Source organism: Adiantum capillus-veneris, chromosome 9, assembly GCF_014529385.1.
Source record: "Adiantum capillus-veneris isolate H3 chromosome 9, ASM1452938v2, whole genome shotgun sequence".
In the NCBI taxonomy this organism is placed as follows: Eukaryota; Viridiplantae; Streptophyta; class Polypodiopsida; order Polypodiales; family Pteridaceae; genus Adiantum; species Adiantum capillus-veneris.
In genome coordinates, this window is record NC_140939.1 from 78919902 (window position 1) to 78933808 (window position 13907).

At 44.3% G+C, this 13907-nt stretch overlaps 1 pseudogene; it reads right to left on the reverse strand.

The window, feature by feature from the left end:
- Window positions 1-1603: 1603 nt before the first annotated feature.
- Window positions 1604-13907, reverse strand: part of LOC147450707 (uncharacterized) — a 245791-nt pseudogene continuing 233487 nt past the window's right edge.

A 13907-nucleotide genomic window follows, 5' to 3' on the forward strand; every position in this document is an offset into this window, starting at 1 on the left:
AGCAAGACTAGTTTTTTTTTACTTCGTTAGCGTAGCAGCCTCTTTTGAATCCTCGAGCTCTCCAGCCTCCACGTGGTCAGAGCTTTTTCTACTATTTTTAATTTTCTCTCTCTCTCTCTCTCTCTCTCTCTCTCTCTCTCTCTCTCTCACACACACACACACACACACACACACACACACACACACACACACACACAAGCGCGCAATGCATAGAGCCATATGCCTTCAAGCTGCACGCCTAGGTAATTGCATCTGAACAGAGGCCCTTACTTTGCATCCGTTGAAAACAACCTAGAGCTTTCTGCCCCTGCTCTTGTTGTGCGTATCCCATAATCATTTAACGCCCTTCCGAATAGTAAGCTCCTCAAGCACTTGCTGAAAAAAACCTCTGACCACTTGGAGGCTTGAGAGCTCGAGGATTCAAAAGAGTCTCTCTCTCTCTCTCTCTCTCTCTCTCTCTCTCTCTCTCTCTCTCTCTCTCTCTCTCTCTCACACACACACACACACACACACACACACACACACACACACAAGCGCGCAATGCATAGAGCCATATGCCTTCAAGATGCACTCCTAGGTGATTGCATCTGGACAGAGGCCCTTACTTTGCATCCGTCAAAACACCCTAGAGATTTTTGTCCCTGCTCCTGTTGTGTGTATCCCACAATCATTTAACGCTGTTTTGAATAGTAAGCTCCTCAAGCACTTGCTGAAAAAAAGCTCTAACCACTTGGAGGCTTGAGAGCTCGAGGATTCAAAAGAGTTTCTTTCTCTCTCTCTCTCTCTCTCTCTCTCTCTCTCTCTCTCTCTCTCTCTCACACACACACACACACACACACACACACAAGCGCGCAATGCATAGAGCCATATGCCTTCAAGCTGCACGCCTAGGTGTGTTAGACAAGGTGAACTAGAACTTAGGAGTCCACCTCCCAACCACCCACTATATAGCATGGCTCCTAGCCCTTTGCCCTAGTTGGACTCCCTTTCCACACTGCTTAGCCTGGCCTTGCCCTTGTCTAGTTCGGCCTTGCCGTTGTCCTGACATTACTCCCCCCTTAAAGAAGAGTTTTCGTCCTCGAAAACAAAAGTGGGAAACTTCTTCTTAAGAACATTAATGTTTTCCCAAGTGGCACCTTCCGATCTTTCCACTTGATTAAGGCTTGTTGACGTACATGATGACGCGTACGTAACTCATGATAGTCGAGAATACGTTCAGGTTCATGCAGTAAGGTAGGACGTTCAACAAAATCAACCAAAATCTGTTGCTCAATGACATTGTCGTCCCCATGTAACCACTTATGTAAACGACTTACATGAAACACTGGATGAATACGAGAATGTGTAAGTAGCAATAATTTGTAGGCACATCACCTACTCGCTTGAGTATTTTGAAAGGCCTACAATATCGGGGAGATAATTTAGTGTTGACCCAGTGTTCAGACTTTCTGAATGTTCTGGCACACGTAAAAATACTTCCTCCCCTTCCTCGAAGGTAACTTGCCGACGTTTCTCATCAGTGTACTTCTTATATTGATCCTGTGCTTGTCGGACATTCTGACGAGCGAGTTTCAGCATATCCATGTGGTCTTGGAGAAAATCCTTAACCTGTTGGAGCTTTTCGTTTTCCAACCCCACTATAACAGGTGACCTAGGTTGAAACCCATACATGAGCATGAAAGAACTAAATCCATTTGTGACATGCTTAGCACTATTGTAGGCAAACTCGAGAATAGGTAAGTATATTCTTCCCAGTCTGATTGTTTTTTGTTTTTGCTAACATATGCTCTTAGCATATCCTCTAGCACTTAATAACTCATTCAGTCTGACCATCTGTTTCTGGATGAGGCTATACTGAGGTTTAGTTGTGTACCCAATCATTTGAAAACAGCCCTTCAAAAGTGACAGTTAAACTTGGGATCACGATCATTGACAATGTTACTTGGCAAACCATACAACTTGTATAGATTGTCCACAAATAACTTGGCTAGTTCTGGAGTCTTAACCATTGATTTGGTTGGAATAAACTTACATAGTTTAGTCAACCGGTCTACGGACCACCCATACCGAGTCATGACCTCGTACAGTGGTTGGTAAACCCACAATAAAGTCCATAGAGATACTTTTCTATTTTCCATTGGGAATCTCCAAAGGATGTAAGAGTCCACCTGCTTTCAGGCGCTCTGCTTTGTTAACTTGACATTTTTGGCAATGCAAGACATAAGCTTGAACAAAGCCATGTAAACCTGGCGTAAAACTGTTGTCGTACAAGAGCAATACCTGGGTGCCCTGCACTTGGACTATCATGACATTCATAAAGAATTTGGCGCCGAATGTCAGTGTCCATCGGTACACAAACTCTTCCCTTATGGAGTAGGTATCCATTGTTGATGGTGAAATGCTTCCATCAATGTAGTTCATCACTCGATAGAGGAGAACTATGTGTGGAGGTTAACGTTACACTACCATCATTGGAGCGAGAAGGATCTCTCATTTGTACATGGCTCCACACTTTAAAATATGCTTCATCATGCTCATATTTGCCTTTGAGAGAATCCAAAAATTCACTACGAAGTTCCGTGAACAAGAGAGAATTGATCTCCGACATACGACTTAGAGCGTTAGCCACCACATTGTATCGTCCTTTACGATACCGAAGCTTGGCGTCATATTCCTGAAGAATTTCGGCCCACCTGGCTTTTCGACCCTTCAAATCAGCTTGTTGTGTAAACCATTTGATGCTTTCATGGTCAAACACAATCTCAAATTGAGCACCATACAAATAATGTCGCCATGTTTTTAAGACAGACACTATTGCATAGAGTTCGCGCTCATAAACAAAGTAGTTTTGCTGAGCTGCATCAAGCTTCTTGCTTTCAAATACAATTGGCCGTCCGTCTTGTAACAGGACTGCTCCAATAGCACGGTCATTGGCATCCGTTTCCAAAACGAATGGTTTCAAAGGATCTATGATAGCTATTATGGGAGCGTATCATCCCCACTGAAAAGCTTTGCCTTTGCCTTTCAGTTGATCCGTCATGGGAAAAACAATATTAGCATAGTTTTTAACGAACCTTCGGTAAAAACCTGCAAATCCTTTAAAAAATTGTAACTCTTCCAGATTTTTAGGAGAAGGCCACTGCCGGATTGTATCCACTTTGGATTGATCCATATATAGCCCATTAGCTGAAATAACATGCCCAAGATAGTGAATTTCTTCTTTCAAAAGATCACACTTAGATTCTTTGGCATATAATTTATTTGTTTGTAACAATTCGAACACTTGCCTCAGATGTTGTAAGTGTTAAGCATTGTAGACTAGAATGTCATCGAGAAAAACGATGACAAATCTGCCCAAGTACGGCTTCAAGACACTATCCATAAGTGTCATGAATGTTGCGGGCGCATTGGTTAACCCAAAGGGCATCACCAAAAACTCGTAGTGTCCAAACCTTGTTCGGAATGCAGTTTTGGGTATATCAGCAAGTCAAATACGGACTTGGTGATAACCTGACCGCAAGTCTATTTTCGTAAAAATGCGAGCATGAGTGAGTTTGTCGAACAACTCATCCACTTGTGGCAATGGGTACTTGTTCTTAACCGTAACCGCATTTAAGCCACAGTAGTCTACGCACATGCGCATACTGCCGTCTTTCTTCTTCACTAATAGGATAGGAGAAGCCCATGGTGAAGAACTGGGTTGGATAAACCCTTTGCTAAGGTAGTCAGCAAGCTGAAGTTCCACCTCAGCAGCTTCAGAGTAACTCATACGGTAGGGCGGTTTACTGACAGGTTTATTGCTTGCAACCACATCAATGCTATGTTGCACCGATCGTGTCGGCGGTAATCCTGGTGGCAAATCATTAGGAAAAACATCTTGAAATTCCTTTAATAATTTTTGTAATTCACTAGCAACGTTTGCTTGTTTGGAAGTAGCCATTGGTGGAAGAGATGAGAGAGAAGCATGCGGCGTTGAGGAATGTTCAACAGATTCAATGTTAGAGAGAAAATGAGACAATGAGTAGCACAAGAAAACTTGATCTATTTTATTATCAGAAACGAGGTGCATAAGCTCAAGTTTACATAATAATGGTGAAGAAGGTACATCCTTCTCTCCTAACAACAACACATGTGCGCCATGGGATTCGAACATCAAGCTATTGTGCTCATAGCTACGCTTCAATGATGGTACTAGGCTATGCAACCATTCCTTACCAAGGACCACGTCTGCCCTCTCCATGTTCATAACCTGAAAATCCAAGGATGTGGAGTAACCTTGTACTTCCAACGGAACAGCTCGGACTTAAGTATCCCAGATTTTGGTATCATGTCCATTCATCATTGCTACCTTGTAGCGGTGGGTACTCGGAGTTTGAGGCAATTTGAGTTTTTTCACCAATCCATAATTGATAAAATTATGAGTAGCACCGTCATCTACCAAGATGCGCACCTTGTGCCCTTGCAGAGATTCGTGCATATGTACTAACTCATGTGGTCCGAAGGTCTGTTGCCACATGGAAGCTATGAGACAACATTCATGCACCACCTCGGTGTGTGTTACTTCCATTGTAGAGAATCGTGAGGAAGACTCAAGAGGCAGCAGTTGCACCGTGTGCACTGTTTTCTCCTTGCCATGAGCAGCAGATTTCCCCTTGGGATAATCCTTTTTTCCATGACCGCTTCCTAAACATTGAAAACATAATTTCCCTTTCTTAGCTTTATCAAAGTCCTCAGGAGAGAGAGGACCTTTTGACCCCTTGGGTTTTTTAGCTGCTCCTGAATTGGCTGCTATAAACTTCCTTTTATTATGCCCATACTATGTGCGTGTATTACATGTGTATGAGTAGGCACATGAGTATTATGTGATTTCTTTTCATCTGGATCATCTTGAATATGTGCTTTCACTATGGCTTCCTCAAGTGCTTTAGGGTCTTGGGTCTTGACATGCTTCTTAAGCTCTATTGTCAGACCACGTATAAATCCCGGTACTTGTTGAAAATTATCTAAACCTTCCAATTTGAGGATAACATCCCGATAGTGAGATATATATTCAAGTAACGAGGGTATTGGCGCATGGAACACGTGTCCCAAGCCGTCCAACTCCGATCTGCCTCATTTGTAGGCAAAAATTCTTTGCAAAACATAGCTTCAAAAGCTGCCCAACTCTGTGGTATGATATTCTTGTCCTTGAGAGACATCCACCATTTGTAGGCCTTGCCTTCCAGAGTTAAGCTCGTTTGCAGTGCTCTGTCTGCGTCTGGGGTACGCCGTAAGGCGTGAATTCCATCCCACTTGATGAGAAAGATATTTATTGCATCTTACTACGATCGCGGTCTTCTCCCTTAAAAGTCGGTGGTTTGGTGTTTTTCAACAACTCATCCACCTCTTTGGCAGTGAGAGTGTGCAAAGTATCAGCAGTTGGACCTTGTCCCTGATAAGAGGGGCCTTGCCCCTGTTTAGTAATGTGCTCATGCATGTGTCTGTCAGCAGGACCCTTGGACTACTGTTGCATTAATTGGATCACTAACGTGGATAATTTAGTGACGTTTTTATTTAAAGATTTAAAATTTCCTTCCATGACTGATATGCTTGTTTGAAGTGCACGAAAGTCTTGAATGTCGAGCAATTCATAGGTGTCTTTACCTGCCGTAGCGTCGCGGGCACTCTCCATGAGAGCATCCGGCCGTGAACCATCATGGGTAGGATCAGGCGTATTTTGCTCGAAATCAAACGTCATATTGATATCTAAATCCATGGCGACACAGTGTAGTGCAAGGAATAGCAAGAAAAATACATGATGTACCCCAACTGGTAAATACCAATAAAGAATCCCATTGATATCGGTAATTAGCCTTGCTAATTTTGTTCGTGCTCCAATTGCCGCTGAGGATGTAATCTTGCTCCGGGTTCCAAGAAAACAATTCAATAGTGTAGGTGTGTTTGCCTTGAGCACCCGTACTGCACTTGATTTGTGTATTTTGGATAACTTTCCGATGACTTGAATGAAGGTAGGAAACACTAATATGCAGGATACGCAGCAGAAATAGCACCTTGCCTTTGAATTTCCTGGCCTTGCCCTTGCTTGGCTCTGTCGGTTTGCCTAGATTTGCCTGAAGCTTCACAAGAGGGGGGGGTACCCTGCTGTGGGTACCGTCCCTTGGTTGGAAAGAAAACTTGTGGCCACTAACCCCAAATGGGTTGGGCGCCCACCGGGTGTGAAAAAAGAGCTCTTCACAGGCTATGGCGGCCCACAGACAGCGCGAGGGGGGAGCTTTGGCTCACCCCGCCTTTGATGGTGGTCGAGAGCCTCTCTGTCAGGCACATGAAACGCTACTCGCACCCGCGCGATGCCGTCAAGCCCGAGAGGGCTTCATTCGGTGCAGGTCACTTGTTGACCACTTCCCCTCGCAAGCGGTGTTGCCCACGCCGTCGGCTTTGTCATCCTCGTCACAGGGGGTGAGCTCCACGGCCTCCTTCACCCCGACATGCAAAAGCATGCAAGAATCTGTGTGGCTCTCCAACACCACGGCTGTGCCTCCCCAAAAATAATAACCTTGCTCTTGATACCAATGTTAGACAAGGGGGACTAGAACCTAGGAGTCCACCTCCCAACCACCCACTATATAGCATGGCTCCTAGCCCTTTGCCCTAGTTGGACTCTCTTTCCACACTGCCTAGCCTGGCCTTGCCCTTGTCTAGTACGGCCTTGCCATTGTCCTGACAAGGTGATTGCATCTAGATAAAGGCCCTTACTTTGCCTCCATCGAAAACAGCCTAGAGCTTTCTGTTCTTGCTCCTATTGTGTGTATCCCACAATCATTTAATGCCGTTCTGAATAGTAAGCTCCTCAAGCACTTGCTGAAAAAAAGCTCTGACCACTTGGAGGCTTGAGAGCTCAATGATTCAAAAGAGTCTCTCTCTCTCTCTCTCTCTCTCTCTCTCTCTCTCTCTCTCTCTCACACACACACACACACACACACACACACACACACACACAAGCGTGCAATGCATAGAGCCATATGCCTTCAAGTTGCACACCTAGGTGATTGCATCTGGACAGAGGCCCTTACTTTGCATCCTTTAAAAAAAACCTAGAGCTTTCTGTCCCTGCTCCTGTTGTGCGTATCCCACAATCATTTAACGTCGTTCCAAATAGTAAGCTCCTCAAGCACTTGCTGAAAAAAAGCTCTGACCACTTGGAGGCTTGAGATCTCAAGGATTCAAATGAGGCTCTCTCTTTCTCTCTCTCTCTCTCTCTCATTCTCTCTCTCTCTCTCTCTCTCTCTCTCACACACACACACACACACACACACACAAGCGCACAATGCATAGAGCCATATGCCTTCAAGCTGCACGCCTAGGTGATTGCATCTGGACAAAGGCCCTTACTTTGCATCCGTCAAAAACAGCCCAGAGTTTTCTGTCCCTGCTCCTGTTGTGCGTATCCCACAATCATTTAACGTCGTTCCGAATAGTAAGCTCCTCAAGTACTTGCTGAAAAAAAGCTCTGACCACGTGGAGGCTTGAGAGCTCGAGGATTCAAAAGAGGCTGCTACATAACGAAGTAAACAGCCCAAAGCTTCCTGGTTTGTCCCTTGTCGAGCTTATCCTACAATTCCTGCGTTACAAACGACAACATCTCGCACCACATTTGGCATACATATCAACCAAGGCATTGCCAAGCACATAATTTTTTGCAACATCCAGTGAATAACAATACCAGAGTTATTTTTTAAGCCCATAACAACATCTTGCGTACATCCACATGCTTTCGAGATGCACTGTAGGTGATTGCATCTGGACAACGGCCCTCGCTTTGCATCTGCTGAAAACAACAACCTAGTTAATGCACCTGCCGAAAAAAGCCTATAACTTCCTGACCCGGCCCTTGTCAGACATATCCTACAATCAATGCGTTCCAAATGACGACATCCTACACCACATTTTGCATACATATCGACAAAGACATTGCCAAGCACGACAAGTTTTTGTAACAACCCCTGATTAACAATATTAGAGTGAATTTTAAACCCATATCGGCATCTTGCATACAGCCTCATGCCTTCAAGATGCACACATAGGTGATTACAGTTGGACAGACGCCTTCGCTTTATATCCGCTGAAAACATCCTAGAGCTTTCTATCCGTGCTCTTGTTGTGTGTGTCCCACAATCAGTTTTCACGCCGTTTCGAGTAGTAAGCTCCTCAAGCACCTGCCAAAAACAGCCCAGAGCTTCCTAGTCTGGCCCTTGCCGGGCATATTCTGCAATTCATGCGTTCCAAAAGACAACATCCCGCACCACATTTGGCATACATATTGACCAAGGAATTGCCAAACACGGAGTTTTTTGCAACAGCCCCTGACTAACAATATCAGAGTGAATTTTTAAGCCCATATCAACATCTTGCGTAGAGCCACATGCCTTCAAGATGCACATGTACGTGATTGTATTTGGACAGAGGTCCTCGCTTTGCATCCATTGGAAATAGCCTAGAGGTTTATGTCCATGCTCCTATTGTGTATATCCTGCAATCAGTTAATGCCGTTTCAAATAGTAAGCTCCTCAAGCACCTGCTGAAAACAACCCAAAGCTTCCAGGCCTGGCCCTTGTGGGGCATATCCTGCAATCAATGCATTCTAAAAGACGACATCCCGCAACACATTTGGCATACATATCGAGCAAGGCATTGCCAAGCACGGAAATTTTTTGCAACAGCCCCTGATAAACAATTTCAGGGTGCATTTTTAAGCCCATATTAGCATCTTGCGTACAACCCCATGCCTTCAAGATTCTCGCTTATGTGATTGCATCTTGAGAGATGCCCTCGCTTTGCATCCGCCAAAAACAGCCAAGAGCTTTCAGGCCCTTCTCTTGTTGCGCACATCCCGCAATCAATGCTGACATTCCAGCAGGAAGCTCCTGAATCAATTTTTGTGCTTTCTCAAGTGCACCACATTTGGTGTACATATCGACCAAGACAATGCCAAGTATGACATCATATTTTAACAATGTAATTGTGAATTTTTGTGCACATATCAACATCTTCCGTAGTTTTGTGTCCGACATAAGGACCTCTACATAGGCAGCAATATCCATGATGATATCGTTGAATCTTGGCTACTTCTCCACAACAACGAGTTTAGTAGAGGCGGTTACGCGATGTGATTTTCCTGCAATCAATAAAGCTTGTGACGTAGGTGATTTCATTTGAAGAGAAGCCCTCACTACGCATTTGCTAAAAATAGCCTAGAACTTTCTGGCCCACCCATATCAGCATCTTGAGTAGAGCAACATGCGTTCAAGAGGCATGCGTAGGTAATTGCACCTAGAGAGAGGCCCTCGCTTTGCATTTGTTGAAAACATCCTAGAGCTTTCTAGCCCTGCTCTCATTGAGAGCATCCTGCAATCAGTCTAGACAAGAAACTCCTGAAGCAATTTTTGTGTTTTCTCAAGCACACCTCATTTGGCATACATATCAACCAAGACGGTGCCAAGCACGATATCTTTTTATAGCAATGTGTATCAACATCTTGCGTAGAGCCACATGCCTTTGAGATGCCTATGTAGGTGATTGCATCTGGAGAGTTCTGGCCCTACTCTTGTTGCACAATGTTGCAATCAGTGCTTCCTTGCCACACGATCTTCATCAACCACGAAAACTGATGTGCAATGAGCAAGCAAAAGTTGAGCGCGCAGACGGTAAAGATAAGGCGAGCTTAGTGAAAGTATAGGTGACTGAATTTGGAGAGATACTCTTGCTTTGCATCTACTGAAAACAGCTTAGAGTTTTCTGGCCCTGCGCTTGTTGCGCACATCCCGCAATGAGTACATTCCAAGAGGCGACATTCAGTAGAAGAAGTTCCTCGAGCACTTTTTTGTGCTTTCTCAAACACACCACATTTGGCATACATATCGACCAAGACAGTGTGCCAAGCACGACATCACAATAAGTGCATTCCAAGAGGCGATGTTTTGGACATAAAGCTCCTCAAGCACTTTTTGTGCTTTCTCTAGCACACCACATTTGGCATACATATCAACCAAGATAGTGCCACGCACACCATCTTTTTTCAACAGGCTCTGGTTAACAGTGTAACTGTGAATTTTTGTGCTCATATCAGCATCTTGCGTAGAACCACATGCCGTCAAGATGCATGCGTAGAGCCATATGACTTCAACATGGCTGCATATGTGATTGTAGTTGGAGTACATAGGTGATTGCATCTAGACAGAGGCCCTCGCTTACAAGATATGTATTGCCTTCAAAAACTCTTCTTCTTCTTACCCCCGGACTCAATTCAATTCAATACAAATGCATCTAACGAGGCACTTTAGTTTCCATAAAAGACGTTGGGAGTGTATATTAGAAAACAAACAAGGTTACATTCTTCTGGTGAAACAAGGGAAGATGAAAAAAATAGGGAGTTACATGGAGGGAGGTACTGCTTTTTACTTTACCGCAGTTGCTCAAAATTACAAGGGCTTTTCAGTCATATTCTAAATGATCCTTTATACAAACCATACTTCGCAATCACCAACTACTACTATTTGGCAGTGAGCTGAGGACATCCTGGAGGTGCGTGATGAGCCGAAGGCAATTGAAGTGCTGCCTTCTTAGATTTTCCTCTTCAGACCTGCAATCATCAATCATTCGTTGTAGGTGCGTGTATGAGCCATCTAGCAGGACCTTCTGTTGCTTGTTTATGTGCGCATTGTTGTAAAAGCCCGTGCAGTCAGTTAGGACTTTTCGATTAGCCTCATAGATTTTGAATTGGTCTAGCTTGAGCTGGTTGACCTGCAGGGAAAAATGAGCAAAGAGTATCCTCAAACTTTTATTTTGATAAGCATTGTTAAATATACTCTCGTTCCTTTCAAGCCACATTAGCCAAAAAAATTCTCCTATGATCCTGTTCCAAATAACTGAAAACACTGAAACTGAATCACCTAGAAGAAATTGTTTCCAGTTGGGGGTGCAGCCCAGAGCACTAATTAAAGGGAACAAAATAGTAGAGTTGGCTGGATAGTTCATGAAGAGGTGGGGGATTTCCTCTTCCGTTTGTGCAGGCACATGTTGCACATTCCTATGCCCACTCCAGCAGCCCTCATTCTGCAGCCTGTCCACACTGCTTTGTGAAGGATGAGCCAAAGAAGGACTTAGTGTTTTGTCGGTATTCCTTTATTCCAAATGTTCTGGAACTTGAAGATCCATTGCTTCTTTGTCATATTAACATTCCATTTCTTATTGAGGGCGGTGTGCACGGGAACCTGCAAATTGGGTGGTAGATTTGGGGGATGGTGGAAAGCATTGCCGTTGGCCAAGAAAAGGGGATCGTGTGTGGATGAGAGGGACCACTCCAGGCATATTAACATTCCATTTCTTATTGAGGGCGGTGTGCACGGGAACCTGCAAGTTGGGTGGTAGATTTGGGGGATGGTGGAAAGCATTGCCGTTGGCCAAGAAAAGGGGATCGTGTGTGGATGAGAGGGACCACTCCAAGCATTTTGGGAAGAAATATTTTCTTGTATCTAGTAGAGTTAGCTCCCAGGGTTGCAGTAGGTGGTACCTGAGGAGTTCGGAGTGGGTGAGCCATCTTGCCTCTGCTGCATGCCACAAGTCCTTCCACGAAGTTATTCCTTTGTTGTGAATGTGTCTTGCAGTCCAAGCCTGGTCTTGGGAGAGAGGGGGGATGGGGGGGAAAGACCACCATAATGATTCTTGGGCTCTAACTCCCAATTGACCTTCAGGCTAGGTCTATACCTGTTCCAAGCCTTCCACAACGACTTGAGGAGATCCGATCCCTTTGCATATGATTCAATAGGGACAAAGAAAAGGGTTAACCATGGGATGTTGGAGACTCCTTGGACTCCTTTCAGTTGGAACTTATCCATGTTCAAAACAGAAGGGAGGCCCATCATCAGGTTGCTCAAGGGCTCTTAGGACGAGCTTAACTACAAGCTTGTCAGCCCAGTCGTTAATGTTGGTCAGTCCTAGCCCTCCTTGTTCCTTAGGGAGACAACAAAATTCCCACTTGACTTTGGCTATCCATTTCTTGAGGGGGTCACCTGTCCAAAGAAAGTTCTTGCAAACCCTAATAAAGTCCTTTAAGTGATTATTGGGGGGTCTCGAGCAGGAGAGGAAATATAGTACGTAGCTGGTGATGAAGTGTTTGATGACTAGCACCCTGCCTGCTAGATTAGCTTGGAAACCCAACCATCAATTCAATTTGGCTGAGAACTTTTCCATAACCCAATTCCACCTCTGCTTCATGGTGACTTTGAATCCAAATGGTATACCTAGTAGTCGGAAAACTACTCCGTCGCGTAGGTTGGAGCATCCTTGCTCGATGATCCAACTAGGGAGAGGGGAGTGAGAAGCCCTGATACCTGTTTTTGAGTGGTTGATTTTGGAGCCAAATGCCGTGCAGAATATCTGTAAACATTCCCAAAATTGGCGTAGGGATTTATTATCGTTGTGAAGGAAACCATTAGTGTCATTTGCAAACTGAGAGAGACACTGTTGTCTGCCATTAGGCAGGGAGATGCCCTTGATAGAACCATCGGCCATTTTGGCTTTAACTAACCAGTTTAGGGAATCAACTACCATGGAAAAGAGGAGGGGGGCCAATGGGCATCCTTGTCTAAAGGATTGGTTAAGAGCGAACGGGTCAGAAAGGGAGTTATTGAGTGTCACTCTAGCTTTGGCATTTCCCAGTAGAGTCTAGACGAATCTAACCACCTTGGGTCCGAATACCATCAATACTAGAAAATATAGCAAAAAGGACCATTACAGCCTGTAGTATGCTTTGTCGAAGTCTACTTTGACAAAAACGTAGTCCTGTCCTGATTCCTGATTCCTCAGCGTGTTCTATCCCGTCCCACATTGTAATGACTGCTTCCATTATTCTTCTGCCTTTAATGAAGCCCTTTTTCTTAGAGGAAATCCATCCAGCGAGTGTTGGAGATATTCTAAGGGCAATAGCTTTGGCAAAAACTTTGTAGGTAGAGTTGAGCATAGTTAGGGGTCTCCAACTAGATAATTCATCTTTCGTTCCTTTTTTGTGCAGTAACTTGATGACCCCCGTATTAATCTGTACAGGGAGGGAGCCATAGGACACTGCTTCTTCCCAGACTATAACCAAAATGGGTGCCATTACTTCCTTGAAAGCTTGGTAGGACTCAACCGGGAGGCCATCCAAGCCCGGGGTTTTCTTGATTTTTAAAGAGTCTATGGCCCGTTTGATTTCCCATGTTGAGAGGTCTGAGTCAAGCTGGAAGGCAACTAGAGGAGGAATAATTTTTTTCCTGTAGTTTTGGATATTCACTCTAGCAGCAAAGATAGAACCGTTGAGCTCTTCAGAGGGCTGAACAAGTTAGAGAAGTGGATCTAGCGATTTCCAAATTTTCAGCCTCTGACGTAGCTTTACCATTAGGACCTAGAAGGAAAGGAATGGTGGCCCTTTGGTTTTTTTTTCTGAGGATCTTGAACATCTCTTTAGTTAGTTGGTTTGTCAATCTTCCCTACCCACCACTCTCTGAAGAAATCTGTTGTGTGCTTCATGGTGAGGTCTTCCTCCATACAAAGTTGCTGCCTTAGAGTAGCAATTTTATCATGTGTTTCAGGGTCTTCTTTGTTGGAGGATTCGAGGTCGATGAGAGCATTATAAATATTGTCTTTTCTTTTTCTTTGGATCTCTGTAACCTGCTTCCTATATTTGATGAGACTGAGTTGGGTATTAGAAATGGCCGCCACACATGCTTTAGCTGGTGTATAGCCTTTAGAGAACTCTTGTGCCCAGATAGCCTTAACACTTTTTTGAACTTCTTTTAATTGGAAGAGGGAGGAATCAGTGTGAAACCAATGGTTACAAATTTTATTGCACTTGTCATCAATTGTAATGACTAAGG